This window comes from Cyprinus carpio, chromosome B16, assembly GCF_018340385.1.
Source record: "Cyprinus carpio isolate SPL01 chromosome B16, ASM1834038v1, whole genome shotgun sequence".
Classification (NCBI taxonomy): domain Eukaryota; kingdom Metazoa; phylum Chordata; class Actinopteri; order Cypriniformes; family Cyprinidae; genus Cyprinus; species Cyprinus carpio.
The window spans coordinates 29,110,321-29,124,857 of NC_056612.1; the positions used below are offsets into that span (position 1 = coordinate 29,110,321).

General features: G+C 33.3%; 1 protein-coding gene and 1 long non-coding RNA gene across 2 annotated transcripts in view; both read right to left on the reverse strand.

Annotated features, from left to right (window-relative positions):
- Positions 1 to 14,537, reverse strand: part of LOC109106292 (cyclin-dependent kinase 14-like) — a 434,688-nt gene that overhangs the window by 201,449 nt on the left and 218,702 nt on the right. The gene's annotated exons all lie outside the window — the stretch shown is intronic.
- Positions 11,935 to 14,537, reverse strand: part of LOC109112860 — a 4,162-nt gene continuing 1,559 nt past the window's right edge. The window contains exons 2-3 of the long non-coding RNA XR_006156791.1: positions 14,073 to 14,178; positions 11,935 to 12,020 (exon numbers count right to left, since the gene is read on the reverse strand). This is a non-coding gene — a long non-coding RNA (uncharacterized LOC109112860). The remainder of the gene's footprint in view (positions 12,021 to 14,072; positions 14,179 to 14,537) is intronic.

Sequence of the window (14,537 nt, forward strand, 5' to 3'; positions counted from 1 at the left end):
TGCCTTGCAATGCATATTACTAATCAAAAATTGTTTCATATATTTATAGGAAATGTACAAAATACCTTCATGGAACATGATCTTTACTTACTATCCTAGATTTTTTAAAGCATAAAGAAAAATTTATGTCTATATTTTTTGTCTATTGCTGCTAAAATATACCTGTGCTACTTATGAATGCAAAATTTGGTTATTTGGGTTATTTTACTTATCAAGTAAATGCATCTTGATTTAATATTTTTTTGATATTTATAAAATAAAATATAAAAATACTTAGGAAAGAAAATGAGTTTTTGCAGGCGTATATATGAGGCGTTTAAATATGAGAGACGTTTCTAGCAGCCATGAAACTGTATTGAAATATTTTTATTTAAAAAATAAGACGACAGTTGACATGCATTTAATATAAATTGCATAACACCGTCACTTGCATCTAAAAATTTCATGCAAGACACCATTAGTCTAACTAATAGATATCACCATATTAATCACAGTACATCAAGACAAGCTGAATGATTTTTTAAACCGTATATTAGGAATAAAATTTAGCAAAAAATCAGACAAATGAAATATAGACACAAGTATGGATGGAAAGTAAGTGAAAGGAAAATGTGTAGTCTGCTGTATGTAAGTAACAGATAAACACTTAAATGTGTATTTTTGGATGCTTTCTATACACTGGTCTGAAAGAAGACCTGTTATGGAAGTAAAAGTGATTGCGTCTTGACATAAAAGGTTAGCAGCTAATTGTTAGTTTCTAGTTTGGTATTGGTTTTGAACCCTGTTGCTGTGACAGTATCTCACACAGGACGTCCTTCAGAGGGCAGACGCTCGTGTGTGTGTGTGTGTGTGTGTGTGTGTGTGAGCAGCAGGTCAGAGACGCACGGTCCCTGATGTACAGACTAGAGCAGGAGGAACACAATGGAAGCTTCCATCCATCATGCTGTCACACACACACACACACACACACTTCACGACAGGACACACAAGCACACAGCAGAGCCAATGAGGACGCGGCCCAGAAACCATCAGTCATAACAGATCAGCATCACCACATACTCAGACAATGACTTTTAAGTAAAGTTTACAAAAATGACTTTTAGTTTGCAGCAGGATGTGGAAACTATGGAAGTTTGTTTCTACCGTGGGATAAAAATAAAAAATAAAACAAAAGTAAATGCGACTTTTTCTCACAATTCTGAATTTTGTTCAGTTTTAAGGAAAAAGTCAGAATTGCGAGATATAAACTCAAATTTTCTTGCAACTCTGACTTTTTTTTTCTCTGAATTCTGAGTTTACATCTCCAATTCAGTTTTTGTTTCCATTGAATTAAAAATAAAAAAAATAAAAAATAATAATAATTTTGTGGCAATAAAGCACTCAATGCAATAAATATATAAATATTATTTAACCGTAAAATAAGTATTTAAACATCAGTTATATTTGTTATACCACCTGTTGCATACACTTTTTTAAATAAATACATTTTGAATCACATTACACAAAATATTTAAAATATTTTCCTTTATGCAAAATTAGTTTTCTATTTTTTCACACTTAAAAAACTAGTAACAAATGGAAAGTAAAACACTGAAATGAACGTGAAAGTATTTTCTTTTAAAATGTGCTGTAATAATCTTTGTTTTATACACAAATTTTCACATATTTTCAAAATCATTTTATAGCATGGTGAAAAATTTATGACCATAAAAAAGGGTGATATTTTGGTGCAAGATTTGACAAAAAAAAAAAAAATGGAAAGAAAGAAAAATAAAGTGATGTAAATACGAATATGAATAAAATCCAAAAACATAAATCTTCTACATACTGCTTGATTAAACCCATGACTGGATCTTCTGTAAGAGCTGGATGTGAGGGTCGCATGGATCTGCTCAGCCTCTGTGTTCTGTGTTACCTGATCACACCTGAACGTGAGCGGATGAGGAGCAGTCGTGCAATGAAAACACGATGAAGCTCCAGCGGAGTGAGTGAGATGAGGACAGTCTTGTCATCACACAGAGGGATGAAGCTCTCGCTGAGGCTCACATCCTTTGATCTTCTCTTTACTTTCTACACTTCACTTTCGACCGGCTCTCGAGAACCGTGTCAAACTGATGCACTGCAGCCACAGACACTCACACGAATGCATCGGCAGGCTGTGTGCTAGCCAATAAGACAAAATAAAATAACGGCTATAGAGAATCGTGTGAATGTGATGCACTGCAGCCACAGACACCTTACAGACTATAGCAGGAGGAACACAATGTAGCTTCCATCCATTCAGGCTGTCACACAAAACACACACACACACAGCACACCCACACCTACACACACTTGCACCCCATTTCGAGACACACAGCACACAGCAGAGCCAATGAGGACGCGCGGCCCAGAAACCGTCCATTCAAACAGATCAGCATCACCACACGATACTCAGACTTTACCAGTAAGTGAAAGTTTACAAAAGTGACTTTTAGGTTTTGCAGCAGATGTGGAAACGAGGGAATGTTTGTTTCTACCCCTGAAAAATGAAAAAAAAACGTAAATGGCGACGTTTTCTTCCTCCAATTCTGAATTTTTGGTTCAGTTTATGAGAAAAATGTCGAATTGCGCAGATAGACAAAATTTTCTTGCCTCTGACTGTTGTTTGCTCTGATATTTCTGGTTTTAACAATCCCAATGCAGTTTGTGTGCCATGAAATTAAAAAAAAAAAAATATAATAATATTTTGTGGCAATAACGCACTTCAAGGCATAAATACTCTCCAAACGCAGTGTCACTTATTTAAAGCAATACATTTTGAATCACATTACACAAATATTTAAAATATTTTTTTATGCAAAATTAGTTTTTCTATTTTAATCACACTTTGTTTACTCAGAAAAACTAGTAACACATTGAGTAAAAAAATGGAAAGTAACAGATTGAAATGAACGTAAAAGTATTTTCTTTTAAAATGTGCTATAATAATCTTTGTTTTATACACAAATTTCCAAAATCATATTTTATAGCATGGTGAAAAAATTATGACCATAAAAAAGGGTGATATTTTAGTGCAAGATTTGACAAAAGAAAGGAAAGAAAGAAAGAAAAATAAAGTGCTGTAAAGCAGATATGAATAAAATCAAAAAACATAAATCTTCTACAAACTGCTTGATTAAACCCATGACTGGATCTTCTGTAAGAGCCGGATGTGAGGGTCGCATGGATCTGCTCAGCCTCGGTGTTCTGTGTTACCTTGATCACACCTGAGCGTGAGCGGATGAGGAGCAGTCGGGCAATGAAAACCACGATGAAGCTCCAGCGGCGGAGTGAGTGAGATGAGGACAGTCTTGTCATCACACAGAGGGATGAAGTCTCGCTGAGGCTCACATCCTTTGATCTTCTCTTTACTTTCTACACTTTACTTTTCGACCGGCTCTCGAGAATGTTAAACCGATGCACTGCAGCCACAGAGACTCCACAACGAATGCATCGGCAGGCTGCGTGCTAGCCAATAAGACAAAAATAAAAATAAAATTAAATTAGTTAAATTAAATAAAAAAAAAATTATAAATACAACTTAAAAATAAAATAATAATAAAATAAATAAAATAACAGATAATAAAAATAAAATAATAAATAAAAAGTAATAAAATTAACAATTAAATCAAATTAAATCAATTTTTTATAATAAGTAAAATATATTACATAACTAATAAAATATAAATAAGAAATACAAATTTAATTTAGAAAAATAAATAACAGGAAATAATAATAATTAAAAATAATAAATAAAATACATTAAAATAATTTAATAATTAAATAAATTTTGATCAAATTAAATAATAAAATAAATTAAAATAATAAATAAAAATTAAATTCAATAAAAAAAACATACACATATAAATACAAATTAAATAAAATAAATAAAGCCAAAATATATAATAAAAATAAATAAATGAAAAGTAATACAATAAACAATTATATATAAATTTATCAATTTCTATAATTAATACAAATTAAATAAAATAAATAAAGCAAAATAGATAATAAAAATATGTAATTAAATAAAAAGTAATAAAATAAAAATAAAAACAGAATATAAGTAAATAAATAATAAGTAAAATAAATAAATAATAAAATAAAATCCAATTATAAGTAAATAAATAATAAGTAATATAATCCAATAAAATAAAATAAAATAAAATAAAAGGGAGTCTAAACAAAAGAAAGTTAGCAGCCAATTGGCCAAAAGTCAATTAAATATTAAATATTTAATTTTGTTTCCAAGTAGTTTTAAATTACTCCCAAATAAATAGAGCAGTGTGTTGGAAGACGAATTCTCTCTTCAGGTCATTTTCACTGCTCTTCTGTGGCACGAACCCAAACATCTTCTCCTTCAGCTTGTCTCCAAGGTCAGGTGGGGTCTTCTGTGGGTTTTTTTGCGCAGCAACTGCTGGGTTCGTCCTCCCTGGCCTCCGCCCAGCGGCTCTGGGTTTCTCTCTGCTGCGATCGCCCAGGGTAGCCGAAAAGTGCATTTACATTTCACCTCACTCCTTTGCCAGCACATAAATAACAGCTCTTCTCAGCTCTCCACCAGCGCTAATTAGCATAGAGTTAATCAAGCATGATTCAAGCAGCCCGTCTGACACTTTTCCACCAATTAGAGCTCGAGGACACGCTTTATTAGGAAAAGCTCAGCCAAAAAGAAGAAATTCTGAAGAAATGCATTTCTTTCCTCAAATCCTTGCGCTTTAACATTTTTTTTTTCTTAAAACCAGATAACTGTTTAGTATTTTCTGAATTTAGTAATTAAAAAATGACTAAAATTTTAGTAAAAATGCAATCTGATGATGATCTTTTTTAATAATGAACTGAAGGACAGGTTGGTGTCGTGTGTGCATCTGGTAAAAGCCTAAAGCAAGGTCTTAATTCATAAGTAATTGGTAAAATAAATTATGCTTTCAACAATAGAACTAAATGCTAATTATTGCTTAGACTTTACCCGATGCACATTTTTTGTTTTCTGTTTGAAATAAGATTATTTGGCTTGTTCCAAGCAAAAACTCACTTAATTTTGATTTGTTTTTTTCTGAAAACAAGACAATAATTTTTACTTGTCTAGAAAATCCTTCTTGTTTTAAGAGTTTTTAGATATCTTGGCTGGAAACTAGACAAAAGATCTTTTTGCAGTGTACTGCTATCTAGTAAAGCGACCGTTAGCATTAGTATTTATGGAAGCTTCTTTCAGTGACGGAATAAAAATATAAAACAGGTAACTGCGACGACTTCTCTCAATTCTCTCAACTGCAAGCTTCATATCTTGCAATTCCAACTTAATTCTACATTTACATCTCGCAATTCTGACTTTTTCGTACAGTTTTGTGTAATTCTGACTTTTTTCTTGGTTTTGTTTTTGTGTTTCTTTATGAGATGTTTTTTGGTGTGTTTTTACTGTGGGTGTTTTTGTGCAAATCCGATTTTCTGACTATATCCGATTTTTTTGTCGACCCGCTTTACATCATCTTTTAAAAGTGACCCGTATCCGATTTTTGCATTTACACTATACGCTGCGCGAAACTACCAAACATAGAACGTTCTGACCGGAAAAGGAAGTAAAACAGCATGGAAATACAATGGATGCAGATGTTTTTGCTTTCCATAAATATATTGAAAAGTCAACAAAAAAAAAATCAACAAAACATTGGTCTCGTGCGGTGGCGGGGAGAAAAAAAGCGCTTAAGCCGTGCCTCCCCATATCTCGTGAAATGTCTTCAAACCTCGGTTTATTTCTGTAACAACCCTGCATTTTTTGCCTGCACTGTCTCTTAGCCCCAAAGACTTAAAAGACATGAAACCTCCGCATTGCTCCACTGTGTGTATCCTTAGGTCACCTCTTCAGCGGCTTATAATAAGTCATGTGATCTCAGTTGGTGGTGTACACCTGAGTTGGCGTCACTTTTTTAATGGCGTACGACTCGCATTTACTGGGGAATATCCGATTTGTCTGCTTACATGGCTGCGCCAAATGCGCATTATCCGATTCATATCCGATTTATTACCACATATGAATGAGGCCTGAATCCGATCTGAGAAAATCCGGAATCCATGCGGTTTTTCCTGCTTTACGTTCACCGGTCATATCCGATCTGTGCCACATGAGAGGAAAAAATCGGAATTGGGTCACTTGAACCATGCAGTGTAAATGGGGCCATAGTTTAATTTTAATATAAAGGCATGTTGTGTGTCACAGCAGTTAAATCTATGATAAAATCTTACTATCAAACCTATACAATGAGTTTGGTAATATTAGAGAAATGCTTAAAAGATGCATTACACTGTAACTAAACCCATTAGATTTTAGCCGACTTAATAATGTACTGTAGATTCAGTCGACTAAAATCTTATGATATTTAGTCAACTAAAACTAGACTGAAACTCAATATGACAAACTAAATGGCATTTTAGTCAAAAGACTAAATCAGAATTTGCTGTCCAAATTAACACTACTTGCAATTCTGACTTTTTTCATAGAATTTTGCATTTAGATTGCACAAATTCAGACTCTTTTATTAGAGTTTTTCGTTTACATCTCGCCGTAATTTGACTTTTTTCTTAGTTTTGTTTTTACATCTCTCGTAATTTAGATTTTTTAAGTACTAGTGTGTGTTTACATCTCGTAATTTTTACTTTTCTGTTTTGTGTTTACATCTCGCAAATTCTGATTTTTTTTGTAGTTTTGTGTTTACATCTCATAATTTAGATTTTTTTCGTAAAGTTTTGCATTCATATTTCACAATTCAGACTCTTTTATTAGAGTTTTGCGTTTACATCTGGCAATTCTGACTTTTTTCATAGTTTCGTGTTTACATCTCGCAAATTCAGAGTTTTTTCTTTGTTTTGTGTTTACATCTTGAAATTCTTTTTTTTGTTTATTTTTGGTTTTTTCGTATTTTCGTGTTTATTTTTCGTTAGGTTTTTTTTTTTTCATAGAGTTTTGTGTTGACATCTCGCAAATTCAGACTTTTTTTTGTAGTTTTGTGTTTACGCCTCGCGATTCTGACTTTTTCATAGTTTCGTGTTTACAACTTGCAAATTCAGACTTTTTTCAGTTTTGTGTTTACATCTCGTAATTTTGACTTTTCGTAGAGTTCTGTGATTACATCTCGCAAAATTCAGACTTTTCTGTTTCACGTTTACATCTTGCAAATTCAGACTTTTTTTTGTAGTTTTGTGTTTACGTCTCGTAACTGACTTTTTTCATAGAGTTTTGCATTTATATTTCACAATTCAGACTTTTTTTTATAGTTTTGTGTTTACGCCTCGCAATTCTGATGGTTTTTCTTAGTTGTTTTTGCATTTGCATTTACCCTCACAATTTCCAGCTCTTTTCCTAGAGTTCAGCATTTACATCTCGCAGTTCTGACTTTTTTCTCTGAATTCTAAGTTTGGAGATGTAAACTCAAAACTACTGGGGGAAAAATATCTGAATGGTGAGATAAAGTCATGTTATATTCTGTGGCTGAAACAAGCTTCAATAAGCATTTCTACAACTACAACTCATTAAGTAATCTCCACTCGTCCTCCGCCGAGGCCACATTGATCCAGGCAGTGCTTTGGACACCACGCGGTCGAGGAGTGCTCCTGTGTTTGAAAGAACACGTTTTTTCTGCTGAACACAGCATTACTGAGCTAACACAATGAACCTGATCAATAAAGACCTGAGGTTACAACAACTCCGCATGATCTGCTGCAATCAGCCAAAACTTAACAACTGAGATATATTAGCTAATAAGAAGTCGTTGCAGAATGTAGTTGCCACAGTCTAAAAATCCAGACCATAATTATTGGTGCAATTATCTCCAGCTAATTCATCAACAGGAAGGGTAGTATAGGAATACATCCATGGATTGAGACAAACACTGCACACCAACGTCAGCTGACCATATATAAATACTAGTTTTATTTTTTATTTTGTCAATGGAATTTGTGGTTCTCTCATGATTCTGAAGAAAAAAATGTATATTGTATAACTATTAACTTTTATCCCAATAACTTCTGTGATTTGAGATGTTGTATGGAGACAGAAATAATGATACTGGTGTGACGAAAAAGACTGAAGAACACAGATTTAAATGGAATGACATTTTGTTTACCCCAGTTTTAGTCACTACTATAATTTTATTTATGCCCATTTGACATTTTCATTGGCTCTAGTGTTTTTTGTAAATGCACCCAGAAAATAGTCCTAATGAAGTAGCTGTGAGTGAACCTAATGAGATAAGTGCAGAGACCTGGCGGTACTATTTACTCGTACAATACTTCTTTGCGGATTTTTCATCCAGGTTTCACCTTCCTCTCCGGCCCTCCTGCAACAAACAGAACTAGATAACAGAGATGAGTAACGGCTTTTTTGACAGCACTAATATTGCGAGATTGTTGGAATCAAGTACTTATTTCTGTGTCGTTTTGCATCAGTTGAGCGGTATTTTTTTTGCAGAGACCTTGGAATAAACTAGTTACATTTGGAGCTAGATCAGCATGGACAGGCATGTATGTGGGACAAAATAATACAATAATTTATTGTTCAGCATTATAGTTTATATTTTGTTTATAACATTCATGGTGAAAAACAAGTGGAAAATAGAAAAGAAAAGAAAAAAATTAAATTAAACATAAAAAAATAAAAAAGCAAATAAATAACTTAATACTATGTGTTGTGCTTTGATAAAGGCTGAAATTCAAAGAGACTTACCTGAAATTGATTTTTTTTTTTTTGCATTTACATCTAACCATTATGATTTTGGTTCTTAAGCCCGTTCACAACCAAGCGAAAACAATGGTTATCTTTAAAATAAAATAAAATCGTTATCAATCCTAGGTGTGTAAAGGGCCTTGCGAAGTTTACATGTACATCTCACAAGTTCTGATACAATTCTGTCTTTTTTCTTTTTTCTCATAGTTTTGCCGTTTAAATATCTCGCAATTCCTGTTTTTTAATTTTTGTTTATTTTTGTATTAAATCTCGCAATTCTTATTTTTTGTTGATATTTGCGTTTAAATCTGCGCATTAAATTATGATTTTTTTTTTTGAAATTTTTTGTTTAAATCTCCAATTCAGATTTTTTTTTTTAGTATGTATTTAAATCCTTGCAATCTGATTTTTATTTTTGTTTGTTTAGAGTTCTCTGACTTAAAATCCTCGCAATTATGATTTTTTTTGTTTAATTTTTTTTTATTTTTGGTATGTTAAATCTTGCAATTCTGATTTCTTTTTTATTTTTTAGATTTCTGCGTTTAAATCTGTGCCAATTATTTTAGTTTTAAATTTTTTTATTTTTGTTATTTAAATCTCGCAATGTTTTTTTTTTTTTTTTGATTTTGTGTGTTAAATCTACTTAATTTCTGATTTTTATTTTTTAATTTTTGTATTTAATCTCGCCTATAAGCAATTTTTTTTTTTTTTTTTTGTATTTAAATCTCACAATTTTTTTTTTTTTTGTGTGTGTTTAAATCTCGCAATGAGTACTTTTTTTTTTTGTTTTTTTTAAGAGGTTTGCGTTTACATCTCTTGCTTTTTTTTTTTCCTAAAATGGTTGCATTTTTCATCTTTGGGAAAAAATGATTATTTTTTTTTTTGTCTTAAAGTTTTGCTTTTTATATTTCACAACTCGAATTTTTCTTCTGAACTCTACTGTATTGTGCCTGATAATACATCCTGAAGTCCTTTTAAACTAGTACAAAAGAGCAATCAACTCATAACCTGGATTCACTTTCGTAACCAAAACTGTTGAACTGAAAACCTGGAAAATCCTGAAGAGCAGCACTAGATGATTCACGGTGAGTTCATGTCTTTGTTTAAGGACGTCCATTCCTTCACAGACGCGTGGTAAATACGAGCAGCAGTGTTTTATGTGCGTGTGACACACGAGCAGCGCTGAACGACACCAATCGCTCCCTGTACATCATTCATCCTCTCTACAGCCCTGAACGAAGATGGGCCGAGCCTCCAGACAAACTGCGGCCGCTTGACACCAAATAAATCAGCCGGAGCTTAACGAGCAGCTGATCTGTGAACAATCACTGGAGCCGTTAGCCATCTGTTGCTGCTTCCACAATCCTGAACAAAGCAGCACAACAAGGACTCCACCAGCTCCTGTTTTACACATGTATCTGTTACAGATCAGATTTCTGCATTCAACTGCAATCATAAACGCTTAGATCAACAGCAAATAACACTAAAAACACCACTGAGGGAATTTATTAAAAGGCAAAAGTTTGGGGTCAGCAAGAGCATTAAATGTTTATTATATAAACCTCTTCTGCTCACCAAGGCTGCTTTTATTTAATCAAAAATACTATTTAAATACATTTTATTTTTCAGAATTCACAGATGAATAGAAAGTTAAGAAGAACAGCATTTATTAGAATAGAAAGTTAAGAAGAACAGCATTTATTTTATAATTTTTTATTTATTTTATATATATTTGTGGAGTATTAATATTTTTTAACTAAATTACATTTTACTGACCCCAAACTTTTGAATGGTGTGTATTTAAATCACATTTAAAGGTACAGTTCAAACAATTAACATGAAACACCAAAAAGAGAAAAATAATGTGTTTTTAATATTAATAATATTAATTGATGCAACTTCCGACTGTAAACGACAGATGTATTAGATAATGTCTGATTTAAAAATAAACTAAGTTTAATAAATGTGATAATTAAGTATATTTAAGTATTAGTTCACGTTACCTAATGTTTACCTGGCTGTAAATTGTTACGAAAATATCATAGAACTAACCCTTGCTAATCAATTTTGTTTCTGTGTCAATCTTTCAATTCTTAAACAAACAAAAATCCATTTTTTTTCAAGGACACCTGAAGGCGACGTGGCACAACGACTCCCAGAATGCACTGCGCTGCCGTTAGCGACGATTATTCAACACGATAGGCACTAAAGAAACACATCAGGCTGTTCTCTGTAGTGACAGACGAAAATACCGAACAAAAACACATTCGTTCATCAGACGCACACAGTCCTCCGAGACCCTGCAGAGATATCTGATCCCGGTTAATCTGAGCTCTCCAGTTTAAAGGAGATTCCTGCCACCCCTCGAGTGTGTGACACAGAAGTGACCTTGTTAGTGCATCACAGCTGCTGAGAGCCCTACAGACATATTTACACACAACACACGTAATCAACAACGCTCTGACACACACACACACACACAACCGAATCCACTTCAGATCAACAGGTGCTTGAAATAAACCTTCAACTGTGACACGACGGGATCGAATGCAGCCAAACCTCACTGTGAAAAACGTCTGCATGCATTTTGCAGCATTAAAGGAATAGTTTGGACTCTCATTCTGACGGCACCCATTCACTGCAGAGCATCCATTGATGAGACACTGATGCTGTGCTACATTTCTACAAACCTGATGAAGAAACAAACTCATCCTGAGAGGCTTCATAAAAACAGGAAGTCAACAGACCGTTTTTAGAAGAAGGGACCGAGCGGTGTAGAATAAAGATAAATAATGTGAAAAATAATGCATTTTTTTTTTTTAATTGAAGCTGCACCAGAGGTGTCAAAATGGCTTAAAAAACCAATTTGAATTTTGTACTTAAATATTATCAATATTCAAATTATATTCTAATTTAAAAGGCATAATTTCAGTTAAGATGGAAAAAAGCTTTGTCTTCTCTCCTGTGGCCACAAGAGGGCGCCTCGAGCAAAATATCACTAATGCATGTTTATTCAAAGCATTAACATAAAAAAAGTGCATAATGTTTAAATTAATGTTTCTAAACCAGTTGCTTAAACAATTAGAAACAAATCAGCATCATGTATGCATGTATAGTTTAATACAAACCAATCACAAAGAGTACTTTCTTCATTTAAAAGCGTGAGATGCAGTGCGATGAGAAAACTGTTTAACTCCCAGCGGTGAGATTTACGTACCGCTCATCGGCTCGCTGTCTGATCTCCTCTCTTCTCCGCGCAAACTGCTCATCATCACTGTCAAAACTGCAAATACATTTCAGAATATCACTGAATACTATATTAGTGCATTAACAATAACACAGGCTTGAGTGAATTACAGCATACTCATCTCATAATTACTGCAGTTACACACTAAATTTGATCAGCATGTTTATGAAAAACCAGACTTCATTTGCGACCCCGGAACACAAAACCAGTCATAAGGGTCAGTTTTTGTGAAATTGAGATTTATGCATCATCTGAAAGCTGAATAAATAATCTCTCCAGTGATGTATGGTTTGTTAGGAGGACAATATTTGTCTGAGATACAACTATTTGAAAATCTGGAATCTGAGGAAGCTAAAAAAAATCTAAATATTGAGAAAATCACCTTTAAAGTTGTCCAAATGAAGTTCATAACAATGCATATTAATAATCAAAAATTAAGTTTTGATTTATTTATGGTAGGAAATTTACAAAATATTTTCATGGAACATGATCTTTACTTAATATCCTAATGATTTTTGGCATAAAAGAGAAATGTATAATTTTGACCCATACAATGTATTAATGCAGTGACTGGTTATTTTACATTAGCACTAGAAAAATCATTTCCGAGTCCGAGAACATGAACAACCAGCAGATAATTACACAAAATCAGTGAGCTTTACATCATCAGCTTTACATCATCACTGAAGCTGAAAAGACAATAATATAAACACAGTTTACTCCGAATGAGAAGGAAAAGTGAAACTATGATCTGTAGTCCAGCCGTAGAACAATCCGTTCTAAACAAAGACTCATCACGTGCAGCTGAGTAAGCATTAAAGAGAGACGGAGAGAGCTCTTCTGCGTCTGTAAGTGAAGCACGTCTGTGTGTGATCGAGATTGAGACGCAGATAGAAGACTGGACAAACACACAGATGTGCCCTTTACAACCCGTCAATACAAAACCGGCTGTTTGGGTTCTTGATTCTTATTCGTATTCGATGCATGAATTTCTGAGGTCTCTGAAAGATCAGAACGGTGCTGTTTCACACTTAATCTCCTCATGTCTTCTGTCTCTGATTCATAGTTTAGAGTGTTTTATCCAGTCTTTTAGTTTAATTAGTAAATAAATAAAAGTTTGCTAATTTTCCCATAATTAACAAAGATAAATTAACTTAATGTTTTATGCTTCTTGATAACCGAAAATTTTACGGGAAAAAATAAATAAAAAAAATAACATGGTACTTTTACTTAAAACAAATAAATATACAAAAGAATAAATTACGTGTTTATGCATTCACAACTATTAGTGACATGCTAAAAACACAGAATTTGGGTAACTAAACAACATATGGGGAGGAAAAAAATTTAACATTTCATAAAGCCCAAAACATGACATCATTTTTGTTAAACTTTTATTAAATTGATGTGAAAATGTATACGTTTCTTGGTTTTAATTAATTAGACATGCTTTTAGATTAATACACTTTAATTAAATTATTAAAAAGGAGTTGAGAAAAATTAAAACGGAAAAAAAACGGAATTTGGAAAAAAATAAAATGGAATTTAGGAAAAATTAAATGGATTTAATAAAGCCCTACTTAATGAGAAGCTGAGGATCAGATACTTGAAAAGTTTTAAGTTGTGACTGCTTTAAAAAAAAAAAAAAAATCACAATTCTTCAGGTATAAACGGACCCAGAATGCAAAAACTGTTTATAGATTTTGAATGCGTTATGAAGATTAAAGAAGCAGTCCATCCAAAATAAAATAAGAGTTTTTGCATTATGGTAAAATTTGTCACGATAACTGAAGAAATAGTTTTCAGAACTATTCAGTTTTTCGGAAATGACTAGTGAATTTCACAATTAATTACACAGAAATAAAAAGTAACACAATAAATTAACTTTTTTTAATATATTTTCTCTAAAGGTTGAGTTAAGTGTTGTATTTAAAAAAAAAAGAAAAAAAAAGAAGAATATTTTCCTTACAATTATTTCACGTGTCAGGCTTTCCAGAGTTCAATAAACTGTTCCGGGTTAATGTTTGACCACAGAACTGAGGTGGAAGTGAAACCTGTGAGTGTGAAGCAGCTCTGTGTCTGTCTGACCTGGACGAGCGTCTGCGTTTACAGCAGCAGCAGCAGCAGACGGTGACGGCCAGCAGCAGAGTCCCACACACCACGGCCATCGCGATGATCAGAGCCTCGAAGTTCACTGAAACAACAAGACATCCCAACACTGAAGACCAGGGTCACTCCTGACACCTGCTGGACGCTTACTGACCCAACACTGCTCTCGTGATCCGGGACTCGTGAGATTGTTTCACTGTTAACATGAGAGAGTGTGCATCATCTAGAACTGAACCGTCATAACACATTCGGGTCTGATCTGAGATGCATCGTTTTTAGCAAGAGAGCAAGACTTTGCACAGGTTTTAAGACCCACAAAACACACATCATTCATATTTTTCTGATCGTTTACAGTTATTTTTAAAGAGATACAGTACAGGTCAAAAGTTTGGAAACATTACTATTTTTAGTGTTTTTGAAAGAAGTCTCTTCTGCTCATCAAGC